This window comes from Balaenoptera acutorostrata, chromosome 13 (assembly GCF_949987535.1).
Source record: "Balaenoptera acutorostrata chromosome 13, mBalAcu1.1, whole genome shotgun sequence".
Taxonomy (NCBI): Eukaryota; Metazoa; Chordata; class Mammalia; order Artiodactyla; family Balaenopteridae; genus Balaenoptera; species Balaenoptera acutorostrata.
The window spans coordinates 34,371,547-34,384,850 of NC_080076.1; the positions used below are offsets into that span (position 1 = coordinate 34,371,547).

The following is a 13,304-nucleotide window of genomic DNA, read 5'->3' on the forward strand; positions in this document are numbered from 1 at the left end:
CATCATAGGTTTGTAATGTATAGAATGGTGACTATAGTTAATAATACTGTATTGCATATTTGAAAGTTTCAAAAAGGGTAAATCTTAAAAGTTTTGGTCACAAAAACATTTGTAATTATGTAAGGTGATAGTGTTAACTAGATTTCTTGTGGTGATCATTTTGCAATGTATACAGGTATTGAATCATTATATTGTATACCTGAAACATAATGTTACATGTCAATTATGCCTCAATTAAAAATTATACAAATGTAAATTTAAAATAAATGAATAAAAGGGAATGGCAAATGAGTAGAATGAACTAATGTAAGATTTGGAGAAATGTCTTTACAAGTGCATGGAGTGTGGCCAAAGTAGAAAAGATTTTCAGAATAATTTTGACTTGATATTTTACTCTAGTTAGAAATAGTTAAACATGAGAGATATAAATTGGTCACTTCATGGATTATAATTTCATATGGACCTCATGTAGAATTATTTTTCTCCTTAAGTGGAGTAATAGAATGAGGACAGTCTGAAGACTCATTCTTGACCAGTTCTTTCAGCAAATTTAAATGAATTTTGTTTTGTGCTTAATTTAGCAATCATGTCTGTTATGAGACTAATTTATGTCAAGCATGTCAAAAGCATTCTAAAAGATGCAATGAATTCACCGTGGCGTCAATTGCTTTTAGCTTAATTTGTAGGTACATATTTAAGTGGAGAAAATATGGAACATACCTATTGGAGTGAGATTTATCCATTGTATAACTGTATATTTAAAATTTCTTTCAATTAATTTTTTATTTCTATAATTCAAATTCCTTATTACTTAATAGAAATTCATTTACATATACATAAATATATATATAAATCTTCACTGGAAAAAAATTTTTGAAAGCTATTCAAAACCATTGTAGAAGTCTGTGTGTGTGTGAGAGAGAGAGAGATAGAGAGAGAGAAAGCAAGCAAGTGGTAGCAAAATTCTAAACTTTGCATTATACACCATTGCATATATAAATAGAGGAGTTGCAAATATCCAGTAATATAATTTATCCAGTAATATAATTATCAAGTAATATAATGGGTCAAGTTCAGTCAAAGTGTTATTTCAGAAATAGGACAGATTTTAGGTCTAACCCATCCATTTATAGGTGAGAAAAATTAAGGTTCACATAATTCATAGTTTACATGTATTGCCCAAGTCTACAAAATGAGTTTAAAACAGATAAAATCTAGACTGCAGACTTCTTGATTCTCAATCTAGAAAACGTTCAACTATACCATGGACAAACCAGTCAGGGACCTTAGACAAAATAATCAGTCCTATTCTCTCCTCCTCATGAACTTACATAGTAAATGAGTTTTGCCTTTCATTTATTTATAATTCTTGGAAAAGAGAAAAGTTTGATGGGGAGAAGATGAGGCTGATGGAGTTGAATCCACACCCACTGGGGGCCGGGTGGGCAAGTTGTGTAACTTCTCTTTGTTTGCACTTCCACCATATAAAAGAGAAGCAGTGTGTGCTTTGAATGACTGTTAAAAAGGTTAAAATAGATAGTACATTTTAAATTACCTGGCACCAGGCAGTCAGAGCAACTCATTTCTTCTCCCTTTCCACTTTTCTCAAATTTACACCTTTTTACTATTGTCTTCCTACACAATCTTTCTGTACAATCTTCTTGTGGGCAGTACAGTATCATATCTCTTTCCTTTTTAAATTTTCTATTAATGCTTATGAAAATGCTGGGCACAGCTGGTAATAAATACTTACTGAATTATATTGACTGGTTGAATTGAATCAATCAATAAAAATACATTGAATAAGTGACTGTAGCTTAATTAGTAATTGAGAAAACTTCAGATTTTGACTCAGCAGAATCAGTTTGAGTCATCCATGTCTTTCAAGATGCATGATCATAGGTACAAGTTATTTTACTTATTTTAGTTGACCTAGAATATGTGAATGTATGTGTACTGTAAAATGTTATACAAATTAAAATAACTTTATTGCTGACAGAGTTTATCCTCTCATTTAAAAAATAAGACTTGTATTCAGGGTCATTTTACAATACTACTTATTGGGAGTACATGTAAAGTATATTCTGACAGTGAGAACTGCTTGAAAATTACATTAAATAATCTTATACGGCGAATATCCATTTTTTTCTTTCACTTTGTGGGTAGGGTGGATAAGTTTATTTCATTGATGGTTTCCACTTGATATTTACCATTATTTGGAAATAGCTTGATCACATATTTATTTTAACACCAGGTCATTTGTTGCTGCCTCAGACTCAAGATTAAACCTGATGGTTGAATTCTTTCTAATCTGTGCCAAACGCTAAATGATTGAGTCAAACTAGTAGCACACACTAGACCAAAAGCTACCTCCTCACCATCCTTTTCTCTGATTCCTCATTTCCAACCCATTTCCAGCATTTCCTGTATAACTGCTCTTCTGATAATAGCATGCCCTGAAGCTTTCTCCTCTGAGTCTGCATTTGACCTAGGAAAAGAAAGTTGAGTATAAAAATAGAAGACATGACACACTGTGGCTTGTTCTTACCTAATTGTTTGTAAGATCAGAAGAAAATCAGGTGGTGTTTCAAGCCTGATCATCCAAGTTAATAATCTAGAAACAAAGAGATCAATGCAGAATCATAGCTGTTGCAGGGAAGAGGAGAGGCAGCAAAGAGCAGGAAAAGGGTTAACCACTCAAATGATTTTCCAAACTAAGATTCAAACTCTATGCTAGGGAGCAGGGAAGAAATAATAGTCAACCCTCCTTGGGCATCATTTTCCAAGTTTAGCTTGTGTTTATATATCTGTGTTCCATACCTACAGGAATTGGGTCAAATATAAGACTTGTTAACATTCACAGATGCAAACAATTTTCTTCTTTCTGCTTCCAGTCATCTCATGTCCCTTGACTCTTCACATTTTCTGCTCTTTGGGGGCTGTCCCTTTAGGGTCTCAAACTAATCCTGCCTCTACTCTACTGTCACACTGAGCATAACCCCTTCTTGTCACTTAGAGGAAAGGATCCAATAAACCATTCTTCCTATCAAAACAAACATCTCCCAACTACCAGTAGATTTAAATTAAAAAAAAAAAAATCAATGAGGACAAAAGGGCAAATCTGGGAAAAAAGCAAAAACAAAAACAAGAGCTAGTTTTGTGGAGAATGAGAACTTCCTACTGTCCTTCAAAACAATCTTCCTCTGAAGTATTTGCTTGTTTAGATATAAAACCAGCTTTATGAGAAAACAAGTGTTTTAACACTGAGATGATCCTAAGCACAGATGTTTAATTTGTTTTATTTGAGAAACCATTCCTGCCTCTCATAGTATACACAAAGAAAGGAATAAACTGACAAACACACTCATTTACATAATCTGCTCAGTTTAAAATGATAATTAGTTAGTCCCAAGCTATAATGTACAACTCAGCAGGCAAAAGTAATTTTAAAATCATTAGACTTATACATCATGGTCAGGAGGTCAGCACACTTGAATTTCCTTATGCAATAAGGAAAAGTACTTCCAGTTCCTACATCTTTGTTCTGTGCCCTTATTTAGAAGAGTAAATTAGAAAATACTATGGGAGGAATAATCCATTTCTACCAATTACTTTCTGAAAGAAAGTAAAATTGGTGACCCAGTGATTCTGATTTTAAGTGGAGACCTCAATCAACATCAATTCATTTAATGGTCCTAGAAAAGAAAAAGAAAAAAGAAAACAGCAGGTTACCATCAAAAAGCATCTATAATAAACCCATTTAAACACTACCTTGCCTCAAATTCTTATAGTACCCATTGTTTTACATTTACAGGACACTCATGCAAGATGGACAGAATGATGGGGAGAACTCCTGATTTCTAGTCTCATTTGGAAGCCTTGTTTTCAGCTCCAGATTATTAGGAATATTCTGTCTTTATTTAGTTCCAGTACAGCTTGGGTCTATACACTTTTTGGATACAGAGTTTAATCTTCCACCACTATTCCAGCAAATTCCATGAACAGACAGTGTATAATTTCCCCTGGGGCATTTATGAAGGCTCTTCCTTCTTGGAAAATTCCTCAGCACCTGGCTGAAGTCTTTATTGAAGTTCTCACCCTGTCCATTTATGTGAATCATGTGAAAACATTACTATTTGACCATCTTATATTGGAGAGTAGTATAAACTCCACTCCAAATAACTATTGTGAATAGGAAACAACTGATCAGACAGCACCAGGCTACAACTAGGCAGCAAGTATGATGTTTTCTTAGCCTGAATTGGCTGTTGCTTTTGAAACTCAGAAACTGTACAAATAGCTCTGTGATATGAACTCATGTTTTCACCTTTTCAGATAATGCCTTTATCAGCCTGCCCTTTAAGGGAGTGAAAACTGCTGGCAAGTTATTATCCCTAAGTTCTGCCCATAAGAATCACATGGTAGGGGATTGTGGTGCAGTATCTCTCGAGAAAGAAAGTTGGACAGCTCTGAGAACTCTTAAAAATTCTCATTCCTTAGTTGCTTCTAGTAATTTTTATTAACCCCCCACCCCTTTTCTTCATCCATCTCTCATCTTCTCAATGTTTGATGTTTTTTTCATTTAAATATGGCTTTCTTCAGCCTTCTTTATTTTTTATACTACACTCCTATTACTACTACTTTTTAATTTTATTTATTTTTTTTATTTCAATTTTGCCATAGATTTCTTTTCTGGTATTTTAACTCTCTAAGTTATACCACATTATATATACATTGCTCTTACTACTCCTACTACTATTTATTTTAGTTTTAATTACTTTTTAATTTCTATCTCCTCACCTCACACACCTCTTATATTTTCTCTGTTTCTTGTCATTTTGTAGTTTTTCTTAAGTTTCCTTGAGTTTGAGTCCTCTTTTTGCTGATTTTTAAGAAGCATATCTAGAAAGATGGTGTTGGTTTGAGAAATTCTAATCCAACAACAAATAGTCAGGGGACCTTTCTTGACATTTAACTGCTACCATATGCACCTCAGTACCAGAAGCCACACCTGAGCTCTCATCTTCACCCTCAGAAGGTCTCCCTGTCATTTAGGTTCCACATAGAGATACAAGAAACACAAAGGTCAGCTGTGCAATGAGGGCTAATGTATAGGTAACATAATGTGATGTTTTGTGAGGTTATTATTTCTTGGCATCTCATACTGTCTAGACTTTATATAAGTAGATGTGTGTTTTATAGTATTAATGTTAATTTTACTTTTGTAATTATAGTTTTTAAAACTATGTTTAAAACTATTCCAATTGCAGCCATGAACCACAAAGGTAAAAAAGCAGGTCTTTCTCAAAGAGGTGACTTTTTTTCTCTCTACCACCCTCTTCTGCCAGGATGGTTTTGCTGAAGTATCAGGTAGAATCAGATCTCCAGAGAAGGGACCAATGTAAGGGAAACAGTCAAGATTCTGGCATCAACCAGTCTCTAACATACTTACTTCCATATGTCCAAATGTTTCCTACAACAACTTAGGCAGGGTCCCAAGGAATTTCTCTCAGTGCTCACTGCCAATAGACCAGGGTGAAAAGTCTTCTCAAAACTGACAACAGCTATGCCCTTGTTGGAAGAAACTCTTAGTTTTTCAAGACTTATTTTACATAGTGTATTCCTCTCCTGAATATCAGAGCCTAAAAAGAAGGATGCTAATTTCAATTCTAGAACATAGATTTAATTTTTAGGTAACATGACAAGGCTGAGGCTAGGCTTTTTCAGTTTTCAGTCTGTTTCCCATGGGAGAGCAGGATTCTATAAATCTTTAGTCTCCAGGCCATGATGACAATTCCCTTGACTTTCAACATTTGTTTCCTTGGAATTGATGTTGAGTATCCTTTCAAGATACCACCAAGTGTCAGTTCTTATGCCATGAAGGGTCTTGGGCCATTAATATCCAACTTGGCTTATTGATTTCTTACACTAACTCTACAAATTTCATTGCTTTAATAACCAACTGCTTTTGTTAATTTCTGCCAAAATGAAGGGCTACATGACAACTGTTCTAAAAACAAAGTTATCACTCTAAATAGAAGCCTCTCATCATATAACTGAATGGTAGTTGAGAAATTTACTGGCAAATTAAACGTCACCTAAGTAGATATATTGCAAACAGGTGATTTTTAAGGATGCTCCAAGTAATGTTCAAGATAATATATTTATTCTAGTAGCACACAAGTTTGAGTTTTATTTTAACAACTGCTGTAACAGTTTGATAATAATTGCACTATATAGAATTGATAAATATATATATATTAGTATACAAATATTTCGTGTTTATATTAACAAACCACTCTCCAAAGTTGTAAAAATGTATGATATTGCCAGCAGGGTCTCAGTGTTCCTTACCAAAATACATTCTTATCAACATTTGGTAGTGTCCAATTGTTCTTTTTTTTTTTTTTTTTTTTTCCTTAATGTGATGGGGATGAAATGGTATCTCAGTGTATTGTTTTTTCTGTAAACTGCATTTATTGAGTGCTTACTGAACACTGGGCACATCAGATACATAAGAGATGGGATAGGGGCAGGTAAGAACTTAAGAAATTAAATATACACATTAATGTTACCACTAATTCTTACTAGGGAAGTACAAAATTTTTACAAGTTATACTTTATAGTGAAATTTTGATGCCTGTCAAAAGGATAAGCTATACATGCAATGCAATTGAAGTGTTTTAAAATTGTGCTTAATATCATAGAACTACCCCAAAATGCGTTGATAAAATGCCTATATAGCATTCATTCTTTTTATACACATATATTTCACATTAAAGATTGCTTGTAAAGTACAAATACTTTGACTTCATTGCTGAGAAATCTATGGTCAACAGCTATATATGCAGTTCCTCTAAGAAACATCACAGCATTTGTAGTCCATCTCTCCTTTAATGTCTATCTTATTTTTAGTTCCCCTTACTATTGAGTTCTCTTCGGAACTGTTTATATTACTTTTTTTTTTAATATTTATTTATTTATTTATTTATTTATTTATTTATGGCTGTGTTGGGTCTTCATTTCTGTGCGAGGGCTTTCTCTGGTTGTGGCAAGCGGGGGCCACTCTTCATCGCGGTGCGCGGGCCTCTCACTATCGTGGCCTCTCTTGTTGCGGAGCACAGGCTCCAGATGCGCAGGCTCAGTAATTGTGGCTCACGGGCCTAGTTGCTCCGTGGCATGTGGGATCCTCCCAGACCAGGGCTCGAACCCGTGTCCCCTGCATTGGCAGGCGGATTCTCAACCACTGCGCCACCAGGGAAGCCCTGTTTATATTACTTTTGTCGGAACATCTTCTTCAAGTTTCTTGATTTCATTTTTTAAACAATTTATAGTGTCACGACTTGCTTTTAATCTCTCTTTAAGCTCTGCAATTTCAAAGCTTGTTTTTTTTTTTAACATCTTTATTGGAGTATAATTGCTTTAAAATGGTGTGTTAGTTTCTGCTATTTAACAAAGTGAATCAGCTATATGTATACATATATCCCCATGTCCCCTCCCACCTTCCCTATCCCACCCCTCTAGGTGGTCACAAAGCACCAAGCTGATCTCCCTGTGCTATGCAGCTGCTTATCACTATCTATTTTACATTTGGTAGTGTATATATGTCAATGCTACTCTCTCACTTTGTCCCAGTCAAAGCTTGTTATTTTTCTCTTTTTTTTTCCCTCAGCTTCTAATTTTTTCTCGGTTTTCACTTCAAGTTCTGCAAATTCTGTTTCATGCTTATAGGCTCCTAAAGTAAACTGACAAGATGTTAATAATTGGTGCATTATTGCTGTTGGGTCTTGAAACATCATTTCATCATAGAACTCTGAAACCACTGACTTTTTCCCCAGCATTGCATTGGTGTTTGATTGAAACAGCTTTAATAAATGTTACAGGGTTAAGGTCTTTCATTAGGATCAATGAAAAATATTTTGATGATTATTTCAAATTCACCCCATCCCGTTTCAGTAATTTCATATGGAGGCTTAGTAACAACTCTAAAAGGACTGCCATAACTTTCATGTAATTTAAAGTGGATTTTCTTCACATATGCTGACATATCCTCATTTCTATTGAATATATGGTTTTACATATACTGTCCATTGATGGGTGTGCCCATCCTCTTCTTTTCTTTCCAAAATATTGAGCAACATTACCATAAACTATTGGTTTAAAGATAGTAACCCCCTTCACTCTCCTGCCAGAGTCAAGCCCAAATTCGGCCATTCTCTTGAACATATTGTCCTACTGAAAATCCGTCACTGTTAAGGAGAGACCAGGGACGGCAGGCTCACAGCTCCCCTCAGAGGCACTGCTCCTCCCACACAGGCCCAGGGGAAGGGTTTCTGGCTAAAGGAGAATGAGCCAGTGGGACTTGAGATGCTGAGGGACCACCAACTCCTCACCACGGGCAGCACCCTTCATTATAGTTTTATTTTACATTTTTCTCGATTCTTATGAGATTGAACAACTTCATATGCTTAATAGCAATTACATTTTATTCTTCTGTGAATTGCCTATTCATAGCCTGTATCTAACTTCTATTGTGTTGTATTTCCTTTTCCTACTGATTCATGTGGGAGGTCATACATTTTTTCCACAAAATGAATTCCTTGTTTGTTTTATGAAGCAAATATATTTACATAGGCTTTTGCATATCCTTTAATTTTTAGTGTTCTTAGATTCCTTTGTTATGAAGAAGTGTTTGAAGTTCATACAAAAATAAGTCTTATTTTGTGTATGATTTTGTCTTTTGAGTCTGATTTAAGAGATCTTTTACTACCCTGAGATCTTAAAGTCAAGCTCTTATAATTTCTACTAAATGTTATAAAGTTTTGCTTCTTGAGTCTTTAACCCAACTGATATTTATTTTGTTTTTGATTCAATACAGGAATAAAATGCTATTTTGCTTTTTTCTTCCAAATAGAAAGCCAATTGTCTCGAGAAGAAACAAGAATAACTACAATCCTGCAGCCTGTGGAACAAAAACTGCACTCACAGAAAGATAGACAAGATGAAAAGGCAGAGGTCTATGTACCAGACAAAGGAACAAGATAAAACCCCAGAAAAACAACTAAAAGAAGTGGAGATAGGCGACCTTCCAGAAAAAGAATTCAGAATAATGATAGCAAAGATGATCCAAGACCTCGGAAAAAGAATGGAGGCAAAGATCGAGCAGATGCAAGAAATCTGTAACAGAGACCTAGAAGAATTAAAGAACAAACACCTAGAAGAATTAATGAACAAACAAACAGATGTGAACAATACAAAAACTGAAATGAAAAATACACTAGAAAGAATCAATAGCAGAATAACTGAGGCAGAAGAAGGGATAAGTGACCTGGAAGACAGAACGGTGGAATTCACTGCCACAGAACAGAATAAAGAAAAAAGAATGAAAAGAAATAAAGACAGCCTAAGACACCTCTGGGACAAAATAAAATGCAACAACATACACATTATAGGGGTCCCAGAAGGAGAAGAGAGAGAGAAGGGATGCAAGAAAATATTTGAAGAGATTATAGTCAAAAACTTCCCTAACATGGGAAAGGAAATAGCCACTCAAGTCCAGGAAGCGCAGAGAATCCCAGGCAGGGTACATCCAAAGAGAAACACATGGAGACATAGAGTAATCAAACTGACAAAAATTAAAGACAAAGAAAAATAATTGAAAGCAACCAGAGAAAAATGACAAATAACATACAAGGAAACTCCCATAACGTTAATAGCTGATTTCTCAGCAGAAACTCTACAAGCCAGAAGGGAGTGGCATGACATAACTAAAGTGATGAAAGGGAAGAAACTACAACCAAGATTACCCCTCCCGGCAAGGATCTCATTCAGAATCGACAGAGAAATCAAAAGCTTTACAGACAAGCAAAAGCTAAGAGAATTCAGCACCACCAAACCAGCTCTAAAACAAATGCTAAAGGAACTTCTTTAGTGGGAAACACAAGAGAAGAAAAGGACCAACAAAACAAACCCATACCAATTAAGAAAACGGTAATAGGAGCATACATATCGATAATTACCTTAAACATGAAGGGATTAAATGCTACAACCAAAAGAAACAGGCTCGCTGAATGGATACAAAAACAAGACCCATATATATGCTGTCTATAAGAGACCCACTTCATACGTAGGGACACATACAGACTGAAAGTGAGGGTATGGAAAAAGATATTCCATGCAAATGGAAATCAAAAGAAAGCTGGAGTGGCAATACTCATATCTGATAATATAGAATTTAAATAAAGAATGTTACAAGAGACAAGGAAGGACACTACATAATGATCAAGGGATCAATCCAAGAAGAAGACATAAAAATTATAAATATATATGCACCCAACATAGGAGCAATACATAAGGCAACTGCTAACAACTATAAAGGAGGAAATCAACAGTAACACAATAATAGTGGGGGACTTTAACACCTCACTTACACCAATGGACAGATCATCCCAACAGAAAATTAATAGGGAAGCACAAGCTATAAATGACACAGTAGACCATATAGATTTAATTGATAATTATAGGACATTCCATCTAAAAACAGCAGATCACACTTTCCTCTTAGTGTGCATGGAACATTCTCCATGATAGATCACATCTTGGTTCACAAATCAAGCCTCAGTAAATTTAAGAAAACTGAAATCATATCAAGCATCTTTTCTGACCACAACACTATGAGATTAGAAATCAATTACAGGTAAAAAAACACCAAACACAAACACATGGAGGCTAAACAATACGTTACTAAGTAACCAAGAGATCACTGAAGAAATCAAAGAGGAAATCAAAATATACTTACAGACAAATTACAATGAAAACACGATGATTCAAAACCTATGGAATGAAGCAAAAGAAGTTCTGAGAGGAAAGTTTATAGCTATACAAGCCTACCTAAGGAAACAAGAAAAATTTCATATAAACAATATAACCTTACACCTAAAGGAACTAGAGAAAGAAGAAAAAGCAAAATCCAAATTTAGTAGAAGGAAAGAAATCGTAAAGATCAGAGCAGAAATAAATGAAATAGAAACAAAGAATGCAAGAGCAAAGATCAATGAAACTAAGAGCTGGTTCTTTGAGAGGATAAACAAAATTGATAAACAATCAGCCAGACTCATCAAGAAAAAGAGGGAGAGGGCTCAAATCAATAAAATTAGAAATGAAAAAGGAGAAGTTACAACAGACACCTCAGAAATACAAAGCATCCTAAGAGACTACTACATGCAACTTGATGCCAATAAAATGGACAACCTGGAAGAAATGGACAAATTCTTAGAAAGGTATAATCTTCCAAGACTGACCCAGGAAGAAAGAGAAAATATGAACAGAGGAATCACAAGCAATGAAATTGAAAGTGTGATTAAAAATCTTCCAACAAACAAAACTCCAGGACCAGATGGCTTCACAGGTGAATTCTATCACACATTTAGAGAAGCGCTAACACCCATTCTTCACAAACTCTTCCAAAAAATTGCAGAAGAATGAACACTCCCAAACTCATTCTATGAGTTCACCGTCACCCTAATATCAAAACCAAACAAAGATACCACAAAAAAAGAAAACTACGGACCAATATCACTGATGAATATAGATGCAAAACTCCTCAACAAAATACTAGCAAACAAAATCAAACAACACATTAAAAGTATCATACACCATGAACAAGTAGAATTTATCCCAGGGATGCAAGGATTTCTCAATATATGCAAATCAATCAATGTGATACACCATATTAACAAATTGAAGAATAAAACCATATGATCATCTCAATAGATGCAGAAAAAGCTTTTGACAAAATTCAACACCCATTTATAATAAAAACTCTACAGAAAGTGGGCATAGAGGGAACCTACCTCAACATAATAAGGGCCATATATGACAAACCCACAGCAAACATCATTCTCAATGGTGAAAAACTGAAAACATTTCCTCTAAGATCAGGAACAAGACAAGGATGTCCACTCTTGCCATTATGACTCAACATAGCTTTGGAAGTCTTAGCCACAGCAATCAGCGAAGAAAAAGAAATAAAATGAATACAAATTGGAAAAGAAGAAGTAAAACTGTTACTGTTTGCAGATGACATGATACTATACATGGAAATCCTAAACATGCCACCAGAAAGCTACTCAAGTTAATCAATGAATTTGGTAAAGTTACAGGATACAAAGTTAATGCACAGAAATCTCTTGCATTCCTATACACTAATGGTCAAAAAACTGAAAGAGAAATTAAGGAAACACTCCCATTTACCATTGCAACAAAAAGAATAAAATACCTAGAAATAAACCTACCTAGGGAGACAAAAGACCTGTATGCAGAAAACTATAAGACACTGATGAAAGAACTTAAAAATGATACCAACAGATGGAGAGACCTACCATGCTATTGGATTGGAGGAATCAATATTGTGAAAATGACTATACTACCCAAAGCAATCTACAGATTCAATGCAATTGCTATCAAATTACCAATGGTATTTTTTACAGAACTAGAACAAAAAATCTTAAAATTTGTATGGGGATAAAAAAGACCCCGAATAGCCAAAGCAGTCTTGAGGCAAAAAAACGGAGCTGGAGAAATCAGACTCCCTGACTTCAGACTATCCTACAAAGCTACAGTAATCAAGACAGTATGGTACTGGCACAAAAACAGAAATATAGATCAATGGAACAGGATAGAAAGCCCAGAGATAAACCCATGCACCTATGGTCAACTAATCTATGACAAAGGAGGCAAGCATATACAATGGAGAAAAGACAGTCTCTTCAGTAAATTGTGCTGGGAAAAGTGGACAGCTACATGTAAAGGAATGAAATTAGTACACTCCCTAATGCCATACACAAAAATAAACTCAAAATGCATTAGAGCCCTAAATGTAAGACTGGACACTATAAAACTCTTAGAGGAAAACATAAGAAGAACACTCTTTGACATAAATCACAGCAAGATCTTTTTTGATCCACCTCCTAGAGAAATGGAAATAAAAATAAAAGTAAAAAATGGGACCTAATGAAACTTAAAAGGTTTTGCAAAGCAAAGGAAACTACAAACAAAACGAAAAGACAACCCTCAGAATTGGAGAAAATATTCACAAACGAATCAGCAGACAAAGGATTAATCTCCAAAATACATACACAGCTCATGCAGCTCAATATTAAAAAAAAAAAAATCCCAATCCAAAAATGGGCAGAAGACCTAAATAGACATTTCTCCAAAGAAGACATACAGATGGCAAAGAATCACATGAAAAGCTGCTCAACATCACTAATTATCAGAGAAATGCAAATCAAAACTACAATAAG

The 13,304-nt window shown here is 34.9% G+C and overlaps 1 protein-coding gene and 1 pseudogene across 1 annotated transcript in view; one reads left to right on the forward strand and one right to left on the reverse strand.

Moving 5' to 3' along the window:
- Window positions 1-13,304, forward strand: part of RIT2 (Ras like without CAAX 2) — a 542,835-nt gene that overhangs the window by 383,359 nt on the left and 146,172 nt on the right.
- Window positions 7,270-8,226, reverse strand: LOC103004374 (YEATS domain-containing protein 4-like; annotated as a pseudogene).